This window comes from Malaclemys terrapin, chromosome 13, assembly GCF_027887155.1.
Source record: "Malaclemys terrapin pileata isolate rMalTer1 chromosome 13, rMalTer1.hap1, whole genome shotgun sequence".
NCBI lineage: Eukaryota > Metazoa > Chordata > Testudines > Emydidae > Malaclemys > Malaclemys terrapin.
The window spans coordinates 2,222,693-2,244,091 of NC_071517.1; the positions used below are offsets into that span (position 1 = coordinate 2,222,693).

Sequence of the window (21,399 nt, forward strand, 5' to 3'; positions counted from 1 at the left end):
TCATTAAGGCTCACAGGGATGGAAGTTTATCACTTGATTTTTAAAAAATTAAAAATTTAAAACCTATTGAGTTACCCCCAGCATCATTAATTTCTAGTTTGTCCTGTCCATGTCCTTTTCTACAGGTCTTATCTTAGACTGTGAGCTATTTGGGGGCAAAACCTCTTCCTCCTTGTGTACTCTACAGCATTGAGCACATTGTCACTGTTACACAGTAACTTCTCAATATGAAATGCATTTTATGTGACCTGGTTTGATCAGAGGAGAAGCAGCTTTACCAGTTGGGTTTGACTAAAATTTATGTTGTGCTTTTATATCCTATACTGGTGGTTGAAATTGTTTTATTTCCTTATGTTTGTGAACTTATATCCTCCATTTCCATGAAGGACTATGGGAAAGGCTATTGTTTCATCTTTTCCTTTTAACTCATATTTTCAATATTTTGATCACCATCTTTGAGGTTCATATACCTTGTATGTCAGCAAGGGGACTGCTCTGCTTCACGCCTGCTATATTGACAATCTCATTGTTTCATGTACAAAATTAATCTACTATTCATCAGTGAATGTTTTAGGAGCATGTCCTGAAATCCGGAAAATTTCTTTGGTATTTTCTTCCACTCAAAGCAGCGATGCTTGCTGAGAAAGACTTTGCTTTGGTTTTAGCAATGCCCTCAGGTAGTTTTAATCAGTCATTCTAGTTAAAATCTAATTGGTTATGCGTTGACATGAGGCTGTTTCATAATTAATTGTTTCTATATAATTTATAAAATCAATATAGATAATAAATTTTGTTTTTTGTTTGGTCCTTGAGCCATGAGGCACCCAGTCTTGCTGTTTTCATGGCAGGCATCTCTTCCTGAAGACATTTTTGTTCTTTGTAAGGTCTTTGTTCAAGCTGATAGGTATCCATTAAGTATTAATACCTTTATCGAGCATGGCTTTGGTGATGGGGGTATTCTTCCATTGGAGCAGAAATGTTTCCCTTAGAGTAGAGTTGCTGTAGGAGTCTTATTCCGTTCTGTCCTGTCCTCTATAGGTTCTCATACCACACTCCATCACCCTAGTATGTGAATGCCTTTCAGTAGGGCATTAAGTAATGCAATTAAACATCTATCACGTGGCATGTGTTCTCTCGTTGGGTATGTCTACACTGAAATTAAAAACTCATGGCTAGCCTGTGCCTGCTGACTTGGGCTCGGGTTCTGGGGCTGTTTAATTCCAATTTGGACTTCCAGGCTGGGGCTGCAGCCTGAGCTCTGGGACCATCCCACCTCACAGGATCTTAGAGTCTGGGCTTCAACCCAAGCCCAGAAGTCTACACTGCAATTAAACAGCCCCTCAGCCCAAGCCCTGCGAGCCTGAGTCCGCTGTCAAGGCCAGCTTTTGGTGTCTAATTGCAGTGTAGACATACCCGTCGTCTCCCCAGGCGAAGAAGTGTGTGCAGTCTTGATTTGCAGCTTTTTTGGTAGGGTGTTTTTTTTATTTTAAATATACAGGTTTTGTGTGTGTGTGTTAGAGAAGGCAAAGTCAAAGAAATACACCTTGCACATGCAGTGGAAGATGGTGTGGTTTGTGATGGTCATTCATTCCTGGGCTGCTTCGTTCCACAGTCTTAGAGCAGCCCCCATGTAAGTTGTCTCTGGCACAGAAGATCTTTACCCTTATTGTAGAGAATTCCATTGTGTCAGAAGAGCAAAGTTATTGACCACAATCTACCTTTTCTGATACACTAAAGAAAAGTAACAAGTTTAGTAGAGGATATAGAAGGTGTAGTAAAACTAGGCACCTTTCAATCCATTATAATAGTCCATACATTTTCTGTCTCAAAGCCAGAAAAACAGTAAAATTTGAGCAGAGATGATTAATCTATTCAGAGCAGTCTCTACCTGTTAATAGCATTTAATTTTCCTATTATTTCATGGTGACGGGATGGGAGTGAACAGCCAGATATACAGATCACTCTCTCTATACAATTGTTTTCAGTTAAGTATTCAATGGATGTGTTTTTTTGCATCAGCATTTCATTCTTTCAATAGGTATTTGTTTGAAGGCCCTGTCCTAATTGTAACTCAAAATGTATTTAAGACAAGTTAATTTTCTTTTTGCATTTTCATTTTGGGTATACTGGAAACTTTCTCTTTTGATTCCCTTTTTTCAGGTAAAGGGTTTCATAATTTTTGTGTTGCACAGAAAACCCAATTTCATAGGCCTCTTCCTTTAACTGTTTTCTTTGCGCTCTGATGTAACTTGTAGTATTATAAGGTTACTTAAAGGGGATGTGCCATCTGGAGTGAAAGACAGCTTTGAGTACAAGATCCTCCTGAGTATTGACAAGAGTATGCCCTGTGTGTGAAACGTCAAAATAGTTGTAATGAGTGACACTGGTTATTACACATGATTGCATTTATTAAATTTTCTCTTTCACCAAAAGAAGTTGGTCCAATAAAAGATATTACCTCACCCATCTTGTCTCTGCATTTATTAAGTAATGGAATTTTAAATTTTCATAGTACAGGCCACGTCCGGTATCTTCCATTTCGACAGTAATTGAGGAAATTAATGCTCGGGAACACGTCTGATGTAAAACTCATAATATACTGGGTGGAATCTAACATTATAACAGTAAAACACCTTGGTGCACAGTGAAAACAAACATGTTTCTATGCTGTTTTAATAACTGAGCCCATGGTACTGGAGACTGGTGAACAGGTTTCTGTAGCAGCAGGTACTCTGTGTGTGGGCAGACCTCATGCTGCCTTGTAGAGTTTGCACAAAACATGAGGCAATTACTGAGCTCAGATGTTTGTGTGCAAGGTGCCTGGTTCTTAAAAGTAAATCACAGCCCTTTGAAACATTGCAAAGCTAAACACGTACCACTTTATTGCACTCTACAGGGCTCTTGAGTTTTCTGCAGTAATAAAGAGAAGTTGATGTAACATCTGCAATAAAACAATAGGAATGTTATTGAATTTCCTAGATCTTTCATGTAAATATTAATAGATCTAGTTTTGTCTCTCTTGCTGTTTCTGACATGGTTGGAGATTTGGAGGAGGGAAGAAGACTTGGAAAGGGAAAAATTTGACAATCTGAAATAAGGTCAGGTCATTAAAACCTTCTGAGAGAGCTAGCTTTGTGGAGCTGCCTGTGTGAACTAGGAAACACCTGTCAATATCTTTCGTATAGTGCAGGCATGAATAGTGCTAATTAATTGTACACTGGCCACTGAACACCTAGGATGGTCCTCCCAGTAAAGTCCTTAAGATTTTATCATCCAAGAATTATCACAAGGCATCACTGCCAGAGCAGTCTTGTTTGTCTCACGTTCTTCGTAGGATGTTGTTTGCAGGGGCGGCTCCAGGCACAGCGCAGCAAGTGTGTGCCTGGGGCGGGAAGCTGCTGGGGGCGGCCTACCGGTTGCTGTGAGGGCACAAGGCAGGCGGCTCTTGGCGGCATGCCTGCGGGAGATCCGCCGGCCCCCGGCTTCGGCGGCAATTCGGCGGCAGGGACGCCGAAGGAGCGGCACCAGCGGACCTCCCGCAAGCATGCCGCTGAATCCGCGTGACCAGTGGACCGCCCACAGGCGCAGCACTGAAAGCCGCCTGCCTACCGTACTAGGGGCGGCAAAAAACATAGAGCCGCCCCTGGTTGTTTGAATCAATGTCTGGGAAATTATTGGTTTTAAAAAAAAAAAATACAAATACACTAGGCAGAAATCCTGAAGTGGGGCAAGCTTGAAAATTCTATTTGTTTCTGAAAGCTCCCAGGCTGTGTCTGGTACACATTTCCTTGCCAGGTCTTATTGAGCCCCTTTCTAAATAATTTATCAGTTTGCCATTGCTTGAAGTATTTCTTCTGATTAAATTTAAGACTTTGCTTTATTGCTGTGTAGCTACATAAATTTGTGTGCTGCAGGAGGGGGAAAACACTTCAGCCGTTGTTTCATCTGCAAAATACTGCAGTTAAATAACATTTCAGTCATTTCATTGCAAGTCTCAAATGAAAGTTTTATTGGGGAAAAGGGAGTAGGAGATTACAAAGCTGCGGGCATACAGTGAAGAATTTCTCTCTCTGAAGAATTTTCCTAACAAATTAGAATTTTGGCAGTTCAGTTTGGAGATAATTTAGGTGGTGGTGTAAAAAATGATTTGGGGAAAAAGCAGCCTTTTCTATACACTGCCACCCTCCTCTCCTGGAGCAAAATACTTGATAGGTTTACTTTAGAAATTCTTCATATACTCAGAAAAAATATTTAGATGAGAGAAACTGATTAAACTTAAATAGTATCTATCTGTATGTGTTCTTCCCTTCCTTCCCCTCATAGGATACTGCCACCATCTTAAATGTAATGATAGCGAACAGTCAATTACACCTGTAGCAGCTTGGGCTAGGTGTGATGGCAGAGTGTGGTGAAGATTTAAATTTTGTGAGTGAGATGATGATTGGTGTTTCTGTTGGCAACAGTGCAGATACACCAGGAAAATCCATCACGCAGTGCAAAAGGGATGAAGTTCCCTGTGTGAAAAAACAAGAGACCTAGTTGAGCATGCGGTAAAGTGGGAACAATAGATGTCTGATTGTTGACAGCACTACTGCAGTGATGTTTCACCAATATGCAGATGCTACTGTGGCCCCCTTCTGTACAGAGCCTACTGCTACATGAATCAAAAATTGGAAGTCCATCTAAGCACAGCCTGATGCTTGAGTTCTTGTTTAAATGTTCTGAAGAATTTTTTGTGACAGATAGATGATTGTGGAGCAGAGGGGGTCATGTGGGAGGGTGAGAAAGAAGGGCAGCTTGCTACAGTCATGCTTTACAATTTAGTATTCCTTTTCTGATGCCCTTGCTTGAGAGAACACAAATGTTTTTCTGCAACCTCTTGGCTGGAGTCCTCTGAATCAGGCTAGAACTGCCTGGGTATAAAAAGCACTAATTCCCCATTGTAGTTTGGCTGTTAAGCATGGAGCATTATACAGAAACTGCATTGTAAAAAGTCTTCCTGTGGTCACTGACAGGTTCTCATAAGCATGCTGAATATCACCCCTTGCTCTAGTTGTAATGATCAGATCTTCCGCCTCCTGGCTTCTACCCTTCCCTGGACACTGAATTCTGCTTACTTCATATTGTGTATGTATTTGTGACAAATTGTAAATGTGGATGTGTAGCCAAAGGCAAAATTGTAGGCTGGATGACACACAGTTTACATAATTCAGGTTCTGATGTGAAGTAGTTTGCAGCATATGCTCATTAAATTTGCATGAATTTAGATTTTTTTCTTTTTGATTGGCTGTGGTTTTTGACTTTTTTTCTTTTAACTCCGAACTGCTCAGAATACTTAGAGTAATGTTGGCTCCAATATATGTTTTGTTTGAATTTCACCCTTGTTTTAACAATGCTCCTTTTCTCTCTTCCCACCCTGCACTTCTGCAGTGTAGTCACTATTCAGAGACACTGAACTGTGCTCCTGAATCAGAGTCTTCTGCAATACCATACTTTATTCACTCACAATAACTTCCTCAACTCCCTGCAGGCCCAAAAGTGATGTTTAATAAGTGCTCCTGAATAAAGGTCAAGTTAAGAAACCTAGTTTAAAATAATTCTCCACATTCCTGCACTGCCACTGTCTCACATTAGTGACACACAGAAAATGAAATCTCATATCTGTGTGCTACCTTATCATAACTAGACTGAGCAATTTGACCTTTTAAGAACTTTATTTTCTGTCTGTGTGTGCGCGCGCGCAGTGTGGCCCTCATTATTACTGTGCTGAGTACCCTAAAATGCTACAGCTATATACTAGTAGGGCTTTGCACAGCCATCTGGAAGACTGAGATTCAGGAGTTTGTGCAATTCCCTCATGTACTCCCTGGCAATGCTGAACATACAGCAGAGGCAGTAAGCTTGATCAAGCAGGGAAGACTGTTCTCATCGACTCCAAGGCCAGAAGGGATTGTCATGTTCATCTAGTCTGAGCTCCTGCATAGCACTGGCTATAGAACTTCCCCCAAATAATTCCTAGAGGACATCATTTGGAAAAACATCCAATCTTGATTTAAAAATCAAGTGATGGAGGATTCACCATGACCCTTGGTAAATTGTCCCAATGGTTAATTATCCTCACTGTTAACAATTTACACTTTATTTCCGGTTTGAATTTGTCTAGTTTCAATTTTCAGTCATTTTATACCTTTTTCTGCTAGACTGAACAGTCCATTATATTATTAAATATCTGTTTCCTATGTAGATACTTACAGACTAATCAAGTCACCCCTTAACCTTCTCTTTGTTAAGCTAAATAGATTGAGCTCCTTGAGTCTGTCACTATGAGGCATGTTTTCTAGTCCTTTAATCATTCTTGTGACTCTCCTCTGAACCCTTTGCAATTTATCAGCATCTTTCTTGAGGATGTTGTCCAAGAGTGGCGGCCCCTTTGGAGTTGGTGTTGACCAGCTTGTTGGCCAGAATGTTATTATAATTTAGGGCCTCAGAAGCAAGGAGATGGAATTATTAAGGCAAACCAACTTTGTGGAGGTTGGTTTGCTGATCTTAGCATCATGTTTGCAACGCTTAGACTCCACTAGTTCAAATCCCAGCAGATGACTCATCTCTTTGTTCTTCTGACTGAGGTCCTTTCTGCTGTGTATGCACGCTAAGGATCCCATGGTGGTATTTGTAGGATGAGAAAAATTCCTTCCTTCATAGATTTTCAGTATCTTGATTGGAACATAAGAACGGCCGTACCAGGTCAGACCAAAGGTCCATCTAGCCCAGTATCCTGTCTACCGACAGTGGCCAATGCCAGGTGCCCCAGAGGGAGTGAACCTAACAGGCAATGATCAAGTGATCTCTCTCCTGCCATCCATCTCCACCCTCTGACAAACAGAGATTAGGGCTGCTCTTTATTCTTGAGGTGATTGCATTTTACTGGTGATATATCTACATTTTATTCTGTGCTTGCGTGTGGCTTTTTATTCTTGTTTTTTATGTTTTGCTTTGTTTTTTGAGTTGTTTGATTTATGAAGGTGCTAACACTTGGTTTATTACGTATGCGAAACAGTCATGCTTGAGTGATATTTTTAGTCCCATTGTTTGCTGGTGGGTTATTGACATTCTTTTTAATTTGATACTTAGCGGCCCTGGCAAAAAGAACCGTGTGCCACTTTGGGACCCTTCAGGATGAAAGAGTCTACCAAAATGTTTATTTTTAAAAAAATGTCATGTGATTGAATAAATGAACCAAAACTGTGTTAACTTAGTGGTTCTCGGTGTGTCTGGAAAAGGCACCTGCTGTGGGTGACCAATGGAGAGCTCGCTAGTCACATGGTTCTGAGTGTTTTCCTTGTTTCCCGACGTTGCTTTTGAAGTTGCCGCACAGAGGTTAATGTTCACTGTCAATGGGAAGGGAGTTAATGGAGATATAGTCTTAGGACTGAGATGTAGACTACATTATGAAAAAATCTGTGAGCCTGTTAACTTACAGGTTGGCAATCACAAGTATTAAGTGAGGAAAGTCAAACTTGGTTCACTTTCTTTTTATTCACCTGGAATATAAAATCCCCACCTTTCCTTTTTTGGTAGAGGAGTGTGTGAAAATTCAATGAGCAGAACTGATTTAGGAACTCTCCTTGTTTCCTATGCAGTTCATCTATGTACTTGACTTGCTCACTTTTTTCCTATTGGGCCCACAAGTTTTTCTAGGCAGTGACTCTAAAGTTGCAACTACGCTAGCCAGCTTTAGACACCTCGTTTGTTACATTGGCTTGAAGCATCTCTTATCTCATCCAGAAGTAGTAGTGCAGTATTCTGTGGACTACGAGAATTCTGTTTGTGTTTTACTTTAATCACCAATATGAAGGCATTAAGATAACAGATATTCATTTTGATCATGCTAATACAACAGATCATAAAAGCAAAAGCTCTTCAGTTTGTTGTCCAACCTTAAAGAGAGAGGATATGCTACTGGGCTTTGCTTGTGATTGCAATTCACTGAACAAATAATGTATTAAACTCCTGGACAGTCTAACATCAAACTGCTTTGTAACAATTGCACTGCAAACTATTCTCGTAGTCCACAGAATACTGCAATACTACTTCTGGATGAATATAATAGCCTATTGAAAATAACAGCATTTTTTTTTTTATTTAGCTTGTGGTTACTGTTTTTTGGCTCTCTCAGGAAGTTTAGCATTTTTAGCTCCACACTTAGTCGTCTGTGCTTGGTATTCTCAATGTGGTTAGCAGTACAACCTGTACTTCAGTTGGCACTAGCAAGCACCTTACTTGACAGACTCAAAAGCAAGGAGCCACGGATTGAAATTGAACTAACCTTTTACTCCACAGTTGGACCACCTGGAACAGGGTTGAGTCATGGACAGGGATAGAAGTATCTGAGCATGTGGGTGCAAGAGAAAGGAAAGGTTGCATTGCCTCTGTATCTGTTTTGTGGACTGAGGACTTCCATCTGCCATAGTTCACTGTCACTAACTTAATGTACAGATTTCAGAACAAAAATCAAACCTGATGTGCATTTGAGCCTGGGTATTTCCTGTACAGTGAAGCTAACTGCAATGGCACCACAGTTCAATGAATGTTCTACAATCATTGTTAGAGCGCAGAGCCCGAGTGTGTGTTTTCTAAACGAGCACTCTTATCTCTGTGACATGAATAGACATTGGCCCACACTGCTTGAGCCTTGGAAGCGAGCCAGTGAAAGGTGTAATGGTGTGAAGCGCTCAGCAAGCGAACTGTTTCAAGTGAGTACACTGAAAAGCGTGCAGATGAGCTGCAATCATCATGCTGTCCAGCCTCACGCTTCATTACTCTGTTACTCTGCTGGGAGAATGCCAGAGCTCCCCAGCCAACTCTTCTCTCTCACGATGGAAGCGTGTGTGAGCAGCAGCCTCGCCTCGTATTCCAGCTGTAGCAGACTTTGCTTCAAAAAGAGTCCAGCAAATAAGTAGATTTAGTGTGTATCAAAAACAAAAGGGCTCTTCCTTCTCTTTTTAATAATCATGAAGGACTGTCTGTGGTTCAATATCACTAAATCCTGAAGACACAACGTTGCTGCCCAATGTCTTCAGGTCCATTGCCTTACGCTGTTCCCACGTAGATTCTCCGTTACTCTTGTTACTGTGGTTTATTAAAGGGCAGACCATGACATCTCTGAACTCACTTGTCTGAGAGATCTAGAAATGTTATGGCCCTTTACGCTCCGTTTGTCCTGTATAAATTTTAGAAATATATATATAAATGGCTTGTGTCCTCTTGTCATTGAGCTCAAGTGGGTGGCAAGACCAGGGGGAACAGAGAGATGGGTAAGAAAGGAGTGTCAAGATCTAAGGGGTAGACTGCAGCACTCATTATTGAATTTATAGGAGAACAGTGGCCTGAGGGAATTGGGGAAATCAAGTGCTAATCCCAGGTTTGCATTGCCTGTTCCTGTTGCACTGAACATAAAATGGAAGTGACAAGGTGAGTGAGGGTAATATCTTCATTGGACCAACTTCTGGTGGTGAGAGAGGGCTATCAGGTCTGTGTGGCTCGAAAGCTTGTCTCTCTCACCAACAGAAGTTGGTCCAATAAAAGATTCTACCTCATCCACCTTGTCTCTCTAATATCCTGGGACCGACACAGTTACAACTACACTGCATACATAAAATGAAACTGTCAATTACAATAATTTAAAATAGTTGACATTTAATCTTTTCTAAGTGACCTGTGCCCAGGAGAGAGATTCTTCAATAGCATCTGTCTGTCATTGCACTTAACTGTACAATTTTTCAGGGAAGGTTTTTGTAGCCAGTGTCATATGATGTGCTTTGTCTCTTGGAACTGGCATCTACCAATGAATCAAGGTCTTTGGGGAGTCAGAGGAGGGGAAGCAGTTGCTCATATAGTACTGAAAAATTGCATATTTTTTGTGTGCCATGCCTCAAAGGAAACAATGATGCTTTTCCGAGTGTGTCTGCAGTTGGAGTTGGGCCTGATTCCCAGCTCGCATAGACATACTTGTGCGAACGCTCATCGAGCTAACATGTTAAACATAGTAGTGTAGCCACGATAGCATGGGCTAGCTGCCCCAAGTATGTACCCAGAGGGACCAGGCAGATTGTACTCAGGGCAGCTACCCAATGCCGCGGCTCGCTGCTGCCGTGGCCACACTACGATTTGTAGCGTGCTAGCTCAATGCGAGTTAGTGCGAGTATGTCTGCGTGCGCTGGGAATCGCACCCCAGCTCCAAGTATTAGACATAGCCTCTAACCAACCCAGGTTTCTTCTTTGTCTCTTCTGATCCCCTGCCAAACAGTTGTCTTAATTTTAAAGTTAATGCAGCCAAGATATTTGAAGCTGCATCATTTACCCCTTTCTCCATGTAATCGGTTGTTGATGCTGTTGTACCCATCATTAGATATCTCTGGACTTTGATATGGTTTCTGAAGTTTCACTCTCCTTGTGTTGCTTCCCTCTTCCTAATTAACTGGTGTGCTGCCTACTGTACATCAAAGGCTGAGCATTTCCTGACGAGTAACTAGTTAAGCATGAAAGCTAATTGAATACATGACCTAATTATTGAGTCGGCTCCAAGACATTGCTCTTCCTTTATTTCTGTAGGGTTTTTCTTTTAAAACCACAGCAAATATTAACTACTATTGCAAGAGAAATCCTGGAGAATTCCCAAGGGAGAGAGTATATGGAAAAAACTTGCCTTTCATCTCCCCAGTGCACGTCCTGGGAAAATCTGATTTTGTTAAACAAGGTTCACAGTTATGTATCTTGGTCTGCTATCAGATGCTGTCACAAGATTGCAAAGCTTTTATTATTTTATTTGCTAGAGGTCTATTGAATTTAGAGAACATGATAAAGGCATTTATCATGAATGTAGGCTCTGGTAAAGCTTAACAATATAGACTATTGCTGTTTTGCAAAAAGTTTGACTTTTCAGTTGTCAGCGTAAACTGATACTTTCTGATGAAATGCTTGCCATAAGAGTGCAGTCAACAGATATGGTTGTCAATAACCATTTTACCCCCTCCTCCCATCTGAAAACTTGTCTTGGTACTAATCGGAACCTTTGATTATTAGCTGTACACTACTATTTTTTTTTAACCAATTTCATGCTGGCAGAGTTGATAGCCAAGAATGCACAAATCATGAGTAGCATTGAAATACGAACGGAAAGATAACTGAATCCCTTCTTCCATCTCTTGGGAATGGGCTGAAAATGAAGGATAAATTTTAGTTTGTGAAGATTCAGTTTGCGCCCAGCAATAGCTGTTCACTCCGCAGGCCTGCCTTAATGGAATGTCTGACTTGTAATTCCTCTGTGTAAACATACAGTAAACACTCTCGGTTGTTTCCATGCATTTGTTCTATAGAGTTGCCAGTGCTGTTGCATTTTGAATAGGTAATACATGAGGATTCTGCATTAAATTAAAGTAAATAAAAAAGTTAGGAATAAAGTAGCCTATGGCAGAATTTCTTTGCCATTGTTTAGGACCATTAGGAATACTGAACCACTTATGCCTGAGGCCTTGTCTACATGCACACGTTATGCCACTTTTATATACTAGGATGGTTTAAAGCAGTACAACCCCCTAGTGTGGAGATGTTGTTAATCTGAAGGTACTTTATAGCTATCTCTGTAGGGAAGAGGCACCTGTATGCTGATATAAATGCATCTACCCAGGGCCGGCTCCAGGCACCAGCTTCTCAAGCAGGTGCTTGGGGCGGCTGTTCCGGAGAGGGGCGGCAGTTCCAGGTATTCGGCGGCAATTCGGCGGACGGTCCCTCACTCCGCCTGGGAGTGAAGGACCTCCCGCCGAATTGCCGCTGCAGATCGCAATCACAATCGCGATCGCGGCTTTTTTTTTAGATCGCGATCGCGGCTTGTTTTTGGTTTTGGTTTTTTGTTTGTTTGTTTTGGTTTTGGCTGCTTGGGGTGGCCAAAACCCTGGAGCCGGCCCTGCATCTACCTTCAGGGTTATATGGATTTTAACTATTTTGGTAGAAAAATAACGTAGGATAAATTTTGAATATACTTCTTAAAAATAAAATCACTTGGACACTATAGAAACAAACTACAGCAACATGCACTTTATGGAGGTCTCTGGATCTCTTGTGAAGACTGGAATCTCAAAGCAAGAATCCAGTTAAGTAGCTCAAAGATGATGGAGGATGCTTCTTCCACAACTGTGCTGTTAGGAACTGTGGAGGCAGAGAATTGTCCTCAAGCTGATCTTTGTACTATAGTGCGCGTGCGTTCCACAGCAATGACCTGGCATCCTGGAATCAAGTCAACAAACTTGCAAAATCAGTTTAATGGGAAAATCCTCTTGGTCTTGCCATCCTGCTCTCAGCTGCAAATACTGCAGGCAAAGTGACCTTGAAGTAGAGAAATCTGGGGCAAAGGGGAAGTTGGTACCAAAAATCTTAAAAAGATCCCAGAAACTAGTAAGGAAAAGTTAGTTTTCTGAACTAGAAGAGGGCTTTGATTTGTTTTCCAGATTAATTCTGTAAGCATTTATTACAATAATGAGTCTAAGTTAAAGCAGCTTTTTGAAAAGTAGCAGACTTTCCCAGTCACTAGCTAACTCAGCCAGTCAGCTGTTGGACAATGCTGACTGCCTGTCATATACGTTCTCTTTAGAGACCATAGCTGAGTCACTGCTGACCTGAGGATCTGCAATGATCTAGTGCTATTCTTGGACAATCACAAACAACTCCTTCGCAAATAGCAAATTCTTTCAGATTTGCATTTTAAGAAGGGTTCACTTGGCAAGGAACAGTTCAGAAAATAATCCACTTCTTCCCATTTGGTGTCTTGGTATCTTACTTTTGAGGAAGAATGGGTCCACCTCACAGTGGTGGGGGATTATGAGGCTTAATTAATGTTGATAAAGTGCTTTCAGTTAATCAAATGGAGGTTGGAATAGTAACAAAATAAAGTGATTAATTTTGGAATGCTCTATCAGTGTGGAAGCCTCGTGGTCCTGCATGTCTCCTGTTTTGTCTCATTACTGACTTTGACTTTCATATGTGAAGGCTCCATCCTCAGTAAGAGCAATAATTCTTCTGGTAGGATATCGGAATCTGAGAGGAACCAGGTTTGTGTTGTATCTATGTCCGTGCTAATGCTAGGCATGTAGCCCAGCACTCAGTGAGCAAGAAGTCAGCACCTATCCATACATTTTTATTCTTTTACAGTTTCACTGGAACAATGGAAAAAGACAAGAATCAAAGGCTAACAGTTAAGGTTCCAGATCAACTTTAACTCTGGCCCTTTCCACACACCTCTATTTAATTTTGGAAGGACCCTCATGAGTTACCATTTGAAACTTGAGTATTCCCTATTGTGATTAGATGTTGTTTACTGGGAGGACTTTACTGGGGTCTGTTATTAGTGACTTGTATAGTGAAGTAAAGAATATGCATATAAAATATGCAGACATCGAGCTAGGAGGGTTGCAAGCACTTTGTTAAGGTTATTTTGAATTCTAATTCTGTCCTCCAAATTGGAGAATAGGTCTGAAATCACCAAGATGAAATTCAGTGAAGACAAATGCAGTTTACTACATTTAGGAACAAAAAAAAACAACAAGTGTCATTTGTAAGACACAAGAGATAATTGTCCCACTCTACTTGGCATTGGTAAGGCCTTGGCTAGTGTATTGTGTTCAATTTTGGATTCCACATTTCAAGAAAGAGGTGGAAAAATTGGAGAGAGTACAGAGGAGAGTAAAAAAATGATAAAAGGTGTATCATGACCTATGACTAAAGATATTTAAAAAAAAAAATAGGCAAGTTGAAAAAAGAAGACTGAGGATATGTGAAGGTCTGTTATAAAGAGTACAGTGATCTATTGTTCTCCATGTCCACTGAAGGTAGGGCAGAAAATAATTGGCTTAATCTGCAGCAAGGGAGATTTAGGTTAGAAATTAGGGGAAAAAAATGTCTAACAATTAGGATAGTTAAACACCGGAATAGGCTTCCAAGGGAGGCTGTGGAATTCCCGTCATTGGAGGTTTGTAAGAGCAGGTTAGATGTGCCAAAGATGGTCTCGGTATACTTGGTCCTGCCTCAGCCCAAGGAGCTGCAGTAGATGAGCTCTTAAGGTCCCTTCCAGCCCTATATTTCTGTGATTTTATTTTTTTCACCAACAAGGACCCCAACCTCGTTCTGTTCATGTTCTTTTAACATAGTTTTTAAATTTAACTTTTTCAAACTTTTTTTTAAAAAGACAAATTAAAAAAAAACAAATTTCCATCATGTAGAACCATATTGACCTCCACATGGATAACGAGCGGCAGTAGAATTTGTAAATCCACAGCAAAGACCTCTGCCACGTTGAGCTAACAAAGGCTTGCATTCTATGAACTACTTCTTCTATCTTCTAGCTTCCTTATTTCCAACATTTTTAACCGTGGTTCTAATTGTTTTTCATTCAGATGTTGACATTTTTTATTAACTTAATTGTTCTAATGCTTCAGATTTAGCTATATTCAACTCTAACGATTTTGTATGATTTGTTAGCTTTTTGAGATCTTTTATACCCTTGAAGCTTGGAAGAATTGGTAAAATACCATTTGGGGGACGTATGTAGAGAGCCAGGTCTGAGACTTCTGCAGACTTTATAAGCTGCATGTGACTCTCGGCCAGTGCACTCTAACATAGTGGTGCTCAGAATGTTAGGGCTCAGTTCTTCCATTGAAGTGGTGACAAGCTCGATTTGACCCGTAAGCAACTTTTTAATTAACTGTGCTGCATATGTCAATTAATTTCTATTTCTCCTTATGGTCTAGAGCAGGGGTTTTCAACCTTTTTTTCATTTGCGGATCCCTACAAATCTCGAATGGAGGCGTGGACCTCTTTGGAAATCTTAGACATAGTCTGCAGACCCTCAACAGTCTGTGGACCACAGGTTGAAAACCACGGGCCTAGAGAGTGCACCTATGCTAATAATACCAGTTCAAGTTGGTTTTAAGATGGCACTGGGAAAAGATTAGAATCCTTAAAAATGATACTCTTCACTTTTTGAAGTGACATATATGCAGCTTTTCTGGACCACCTTAAACAATGCCACCCCCCTGTGGCAGGTGAGCATTTCTTTGGAAATTAGAGCAGTGGTAAATGTCAGCCTTAGTTAGATCGTTAACTGTGGAATTGCTATTGTGATTCTATAACCCTACCAAGCTGCGGCAAGGGTTGGCAGACAATCAGGATTTTCACGTCAGAGCATGTTTGTAGGACCATTGAACTCTTAATGCAGCAAAGAGTCCCGTGGCACCTTATAGACTAACAGATGCATCCGAAGAAGTGGGTATTCACCCACGAAAGCTCATGCTCCTATACGTCTGCTAGTCTATAAGGTGCCACAGGACTCTCTGCTGCTTTTACAGATCCAGACTAACACGGCTACCCCTTTGATACTGAACTCTTGATGTTTCTCTGCCCTAATACAAGACATGCAGAAAGACCTGTTATCAGAAAGGCTTCATGAAAGGGGTAAGCAGCTCTGCCTGCTCAAATCTGATTGTTTTTCAGTAATTACCACCCAGCCTCTGCTTGACCTATTTAAAAATACATTGTCTTTGTATTCAGTGAAACATAGTGAATCAGATTAGGGGCAGAGTAGAGCCTGCTACAGATCAACTGAAAGTGACTGGGGTGCTCTTTATCCAGTAAATAACGCTGAACATCCTCTGAACAAGAATTTGATAATTGGGGTTTGGACATGCAAATTGCATTTAATGAAGACATTTATTTTTTCCTTTAAATAGTTTCAGAAGCTTTATATCCAACTCTGGTGCCACATGGGGGGAAATTGGAGAGTTATATTTATTACCCTGTTCATTTCCCTAGGATAGAGTGGAAGAATCAAGATACACTTATCTTTACACATTCCCATTTTCTTATTTTACTTCCCCTTTACTAACCTCCACTTATCACACCTTTCTGCTATTCTTTCTCCTTCCCCACAGCCAGTATTCAGTGGGCAGTAGCCCACGAAAGCTTATGCTCTAATAAATTTGTTAGTCTCTAAGGTGCCACAAGTACTCCTGTTCTTTTTACAGCCAGTATTCTGTTCCTTGACCTGAACACCCTTGCATTAAGCTCTTGATGTGCAACCAGCAGTCTGAGAGCACAACTAGCATTCAATGTCTGTTAATACTGAAAGATATATATTTTTCTTGCCTCTAACATGAATACCTGTTAGCACATGTGCTGTTCCAGGAGATAAAAATTACCTAACGTTGGGTTGAGTTTATGCACCAAAGTGTGGTACTGCAGCCTGAACTGAACCTTGAGTAATGTCTGAGTTTATTTTTAAGAAGCTAGGAGACGCATGTGGAGTCTGAAATTTTAAAGAGCTCTTAAAATAGAGGTTAAGGGGAAAGGGTACTAAAATGACACAGTTGTGTGGTGGTTATGTAGTCTATTGACTAAGAAAGTTTTAAAGTTGTGTCCTGGTATGTACTTAAAATCCTGTTGCACCATTTTGTGATATGACCCATCAAACCCACCAAACTATCTTTGTAACTAAGGGGGGAGGGGAGGGTTGAGGGGAGAGAGAGAACCGAATTTGTTCCTTATTTTCTAGCTCTTACTTCATTTATCATTTTATTTCGTTGCCTTCCAAAAATTAAGAAAATTGGCAAAACTAATATTTACTAGATCATTTCACAATGGTTCTTTTTCTGGGCAAACGGAGCAGACTCCTTATGCACTCTGTGTGTAAATTATACGCACACGATTCAGCATGAAGTGTAACTGTGGTGGCTTGTAGTGTAATTCTAAGGTATGACAATCTCTTGGCTGGCGTGCATTAGTTATTCCAAGTTGATGCTCTCCATGCCAACATCTAGTTCTTATGAATAGATTTCTCATTAGTTTTTTTTTTTTTTTGGGGGGGTGGGGGAAGTGTTATGTGCATGTTAAATCTCAGGCTGGATTGATTTAAATCAGTGATTTAAATGGCCAGTTTTAATTATGATTTAAATCAGCAAGTAGGAAACCTTGATTTAAGTTATTGATTTTAATCTTGGTTTGCATTTATACTTAGTTATTTTCCTAAAGGAAAGGTTGATTCTCCTTGGCTGGCAACCATTAAAACATGTTGATTTGTAGCTAAATATAGCCTTTACACTCAATTTGGTTCCTCTTTTTGTATATCTATACACTCTATCAATACACATCGGTTTAAGCATTCTTGGCATTAAGTTGAGTTCGTTTAAGGTGGGTATTGGATTCCGCCAAGGGTGCGTCTTGTCCTCATCCTGTTCGTGATTTTCGTGAACACAATATCAAGGCGCAGCCGAGCTGTGGAGTGGATCTGATGCAGGGACTCAGAGGTGCCATCTCTGCTGTTTGCCGATGGTGTTGTCCTTGCTTCTTCAGACTGCAGTGTCTGACGTGCACTCGAATGTTTCGCTGCTGAGTTTAAAACAGCTGGGATGAGAATTGGCACCTCCAAATCAGAGGTCCTGGTCCTCTCCTAGAAGAAGGTGGACTGCTCTCTCCAGGTGAGGGGGGAACAGCTGTTCTCAGTGGAAGAGTTCAAGTATCTAGGGGTCTTGTTCACAAGTGATGGCAAGCGGGAGCATGAGATCAACGGCAGATTGGAGTGGCAGTGATGTGGGCGCTGTACCAATCTGTGGTGGTGAAGCAGGAGCTGAGTTCTTGGACGAAGCTCTTGGTTTACAGGTTGCTCTACGTCCCCATCCTCACCTATGATCATGAACTTCGGGTAATGATCGAAAGGATGAGATCATGGGTACAAGTGGTGGAAATGAGGTTTCTCCACAGGGTGGCTGGCCTTACTCTCCGAGACAGAGTGAGGAGCTCGGCTATTCGGGAAGGCCTCAGAGTAGAGCCGCTACTCCTCCGGATCGAGAGGAGCCAGTTGAGGTGGTTCGGGCATCCGTTAAGTATGCCCCCGGGGAGGCTTCTGTTGGAACTCTACCAGGCACATCCCACTGGGCAGAGGCCCTGAGGCTGACCCAGGACACGCTGGAGGGATCATATTGCCTGGCTGGCCTGGGGCCTGGGAATCCCGGGGAATCCTCCAGGAGGAGCTGAAAGCTGTTGCAGAGGAAAAGGATATCTGGCCCTCCCTACTCTCCATGCTGCCGCTGCAACCCTTACCAGGAAAAGTGGCATAAAGGAAGAAGGAGAGAGAATTTTTTTAAGCAATTATATAGCTTAACGTATGTTGAATCAGAGTCTTATTTTACTTTTTTTTTTTTATTTTAGAAAATGGTGAATGATGTATTATTTTCTAGATTAATTTTTGCTCATGATTTGTGTCAAGCTGCATTTGGATGGAATTTGGAATTCAATGAACTATATACAAAACCAATATTAAAATGTTGTTATTAAAGTAGTTTTATTTAACTATGTGTTTATCAAAACATATTTTGCATTTAAAACCAAGGAGGTATTATCTGTAGTTAGTAATTAAACTGTTGGAATGCTTCAATATTATGCATAATTATTACCAGTATAATACTTATCTGTACTTGTTATTCCTAAGATCATAATTAAAGCCAAGGTTAACGCTGCACTATTAAAATAGGCTCAGCATTTAAAATGGTGACCCACTAGACAATTTAAATACTCTGATGCAGAGTTTTTATATAAAGATGTATTTCCATTTTTTGCACCATTAGTTATTTATTTCTATATTATTAAATTGTATAGTGAGAAGACTAGGATTTGTCAGGCACTGTTATAAACCATTGTATGAACCATTATATCAAAACATCATGTTAATGAAATTTGGCTGCTGAGACTGTTGCATTTAGAAACTGATCTTGCGTTGTACAGCTAGATGTTAAAACTGCAAATACTTTGTGTGGCAAGTGATTTTTTTCATGTATAATTAGTGAAGTTCATTTTCAATACTGAGCATAATGGAAAACAGTGCCATAAACATGGTTTGTGATGCTAGTAATTTTATCACAGTTTATTATCTAATAAAGGTATGGGCAAGGAAGTGTCTAGCTCAGGTGAAGGTACTTTGATTTCACCATAGTTGCAAAACTATAACAAATGGTAGTAATAAATGTGATATTAGGTTGTGTTTAGTGAGGCTGAATCTCTCCATAACAGCATGGTTAAAAAAAAAAAAAGTATTCCTTTTATCTTCATTTTGCCAGCATATATCTCTGTTACAAATTGTGGTAAGAATGAAATTCAAGACAGTAGTATATATGTGTAGGTGTCTACATACAGAATTAAATTCCATAATGACTTCCAGCGTTTCAAAATAATTAGTATTTTTTGCTTTTTTCTCTTTGAATCACTGTATACTCGAGAACTCTTCTTTCAGTAAAATGCATTAAGCTAAATACAAATGCTATGCAATCATTCTTCCAATGTATTCTCTTACTTCCCGGACACTGGTGCTGTATTCTTTTGAAGCCTTCTAATAAAAGGTGTTGTGTTTTTATATGCTTCCAGTGTGTTTCAGTATCAAGAAAATAAACCTATGATGTTGCTCTCTGCTGCATTACATAGTATAATCACCCAACTTTGTGGCTGTTAAATGGTTTTGATGGTGTTCATATGCATAAGGACTGGGAATGGCTGAGCCATTACAAACATTGAATCTATCTCCCCTTGTAAATATTCTGACACTTCTTATCAAACTGTCTGTACTGGGCGATCTTGATTATCACTTCAAAAGTTTTTTTTCATTTACTTAATTACCTCTCAGAGTTGGTAAGACAACTCCCACCTGTTCATGCTCTCTGTATGTGTGTGTGTGTATATATATCTCCTCAATATATGTTCCATTCTATATGCATCCGAAGAAGTGGCCTGTAGCCCACGAAAGCTTATGGTCTAATAAATTTGTTAGTCTCTAAGGTGCCACAAGTACTCCTGTTCTTTTTGCATATTTTGTGTCTCTCTTACGGAAAACTTGTTCCAGATTTGCTGAGGAATATGTTACATCAAACTGTCAGTTGCCTCCTGAAGTGTGGAATCTGAATTCATGCTGCTGATGTTGGTTTGCATTAGAGTCAAACTTACATGCGGAACTGTTAGTGTTATCTCTTCGAACTGAAGTTCTGCGAAACAGTGAGAAGTATGGCAGGCTGCAATTTTCGTACACTTTCTTTTTTTTTTTTTTCAAGAAATTTGATTGAATCCACAATCATGAAAGTGGGAGATTAACAGCTGCTTTTACACACACTGTAAGAACTGCCGTACTGGGTCAGACCATGGCCCATCTTGCCCAATATCCTGTCTCCATTGGTGGCTTGTATCAGAGCTTCTGGGCGAGTGTACAGAACAGGACAATTATGGAGTGATCCATCCCTGTGGTCCACTCCCAGCTTTTGATATTCAGGCCTTTAAAGTCATCCTGAGCATGAGGTTGGCTAATAGCCATCAAGGGGCTTGTCTTTTGACTATCACAACATCCCATGGCAATGAGTTCCACGGGTTAGTTGTGTAGTGTGTGAAAAAACACTTCCTCTTGTTTGTATTAAACTAGCTGCCTGTTAATTTAATTGGGTGACCCCTGGTTTTTGTATTGTGAGAAAGAAGTGGTATTTACCCTATCTCCACTTTTTCCGCACCATTTCTATTATATACCTCTATCGTATCCCCCCTTATTGTCTCTTGTCTAAGTTGAACATCCCTAATATTTTTAGTTTCTTCTGGTATGGAAGCCATTCCATATGCTTGATCATTTTGATGAACCTTTCCCTGTTCCATCATATCCTTTTTGAGATGGGACAACTTGAACTGGACATGGTATTCAAGGTGCGGCCACACCATAGATTTATATAGTGGCATTATATTTTCTCTCTTATTTTCTATGACTTTCCTAATAGTTCCTAACATACCGTTAGCCTTTTTAATCACTGCTATGCTCTGAGGAGAAGTTTTCAGTGAACTATCCATGGTGACTCCCCAAGATCTTTCTTGGGTGGTAACAGCTAATTTAGAAACTACAGCCCCTGGCATTCCAATATTAGTATTCCCATGAGTAAAATATAGGAATTACACTTAATCATGAAGTGGCTTTTGCAGTTTGCACTCTTGCAGACTTGTGTGAGATCCTCATACAAGTGAAAATGTGTGACCTATGTCAGGAACTCAGGAATTCAGAGTTTGACGCAGAGTCCCCCTGCCCTAACACTAACAAAAACATTCATCTTTAATACAAAGCTTCCAGTTTCTGTAGCCATTTATTCTGCTTCCTTAGAACTGAGAAAGAGCTAATGGAGTCTGCTTTCCTTCTGAGGTCAGCTTCACTCGGTCCCTGCCACAACACACCTTCCTAAGGGCTAGAACTCTGACTTTTAACCTTCAACAAGCTGTTTATTTTCAGCTGGGAGTAGTTCTATAAGAACCTCTCTACCTATTTTTTTCCTTCTTGGAGCATCTTAT

General features: G+C 40.4%; 1 protein-coding gene across 2 annotated transcripts in view; it reads left to right on the top strand.

Moving 5' to 3' along the window:
* RPTOR (regulatory associated protein of MTOR complex 1) overlaps window positions 1-21,399 on the top strand; it is a 293,281-nt gene that overhangs the window by 54,737 nt on the left and 217,145 nt on the right. The window lies entirely within an intron of this gene.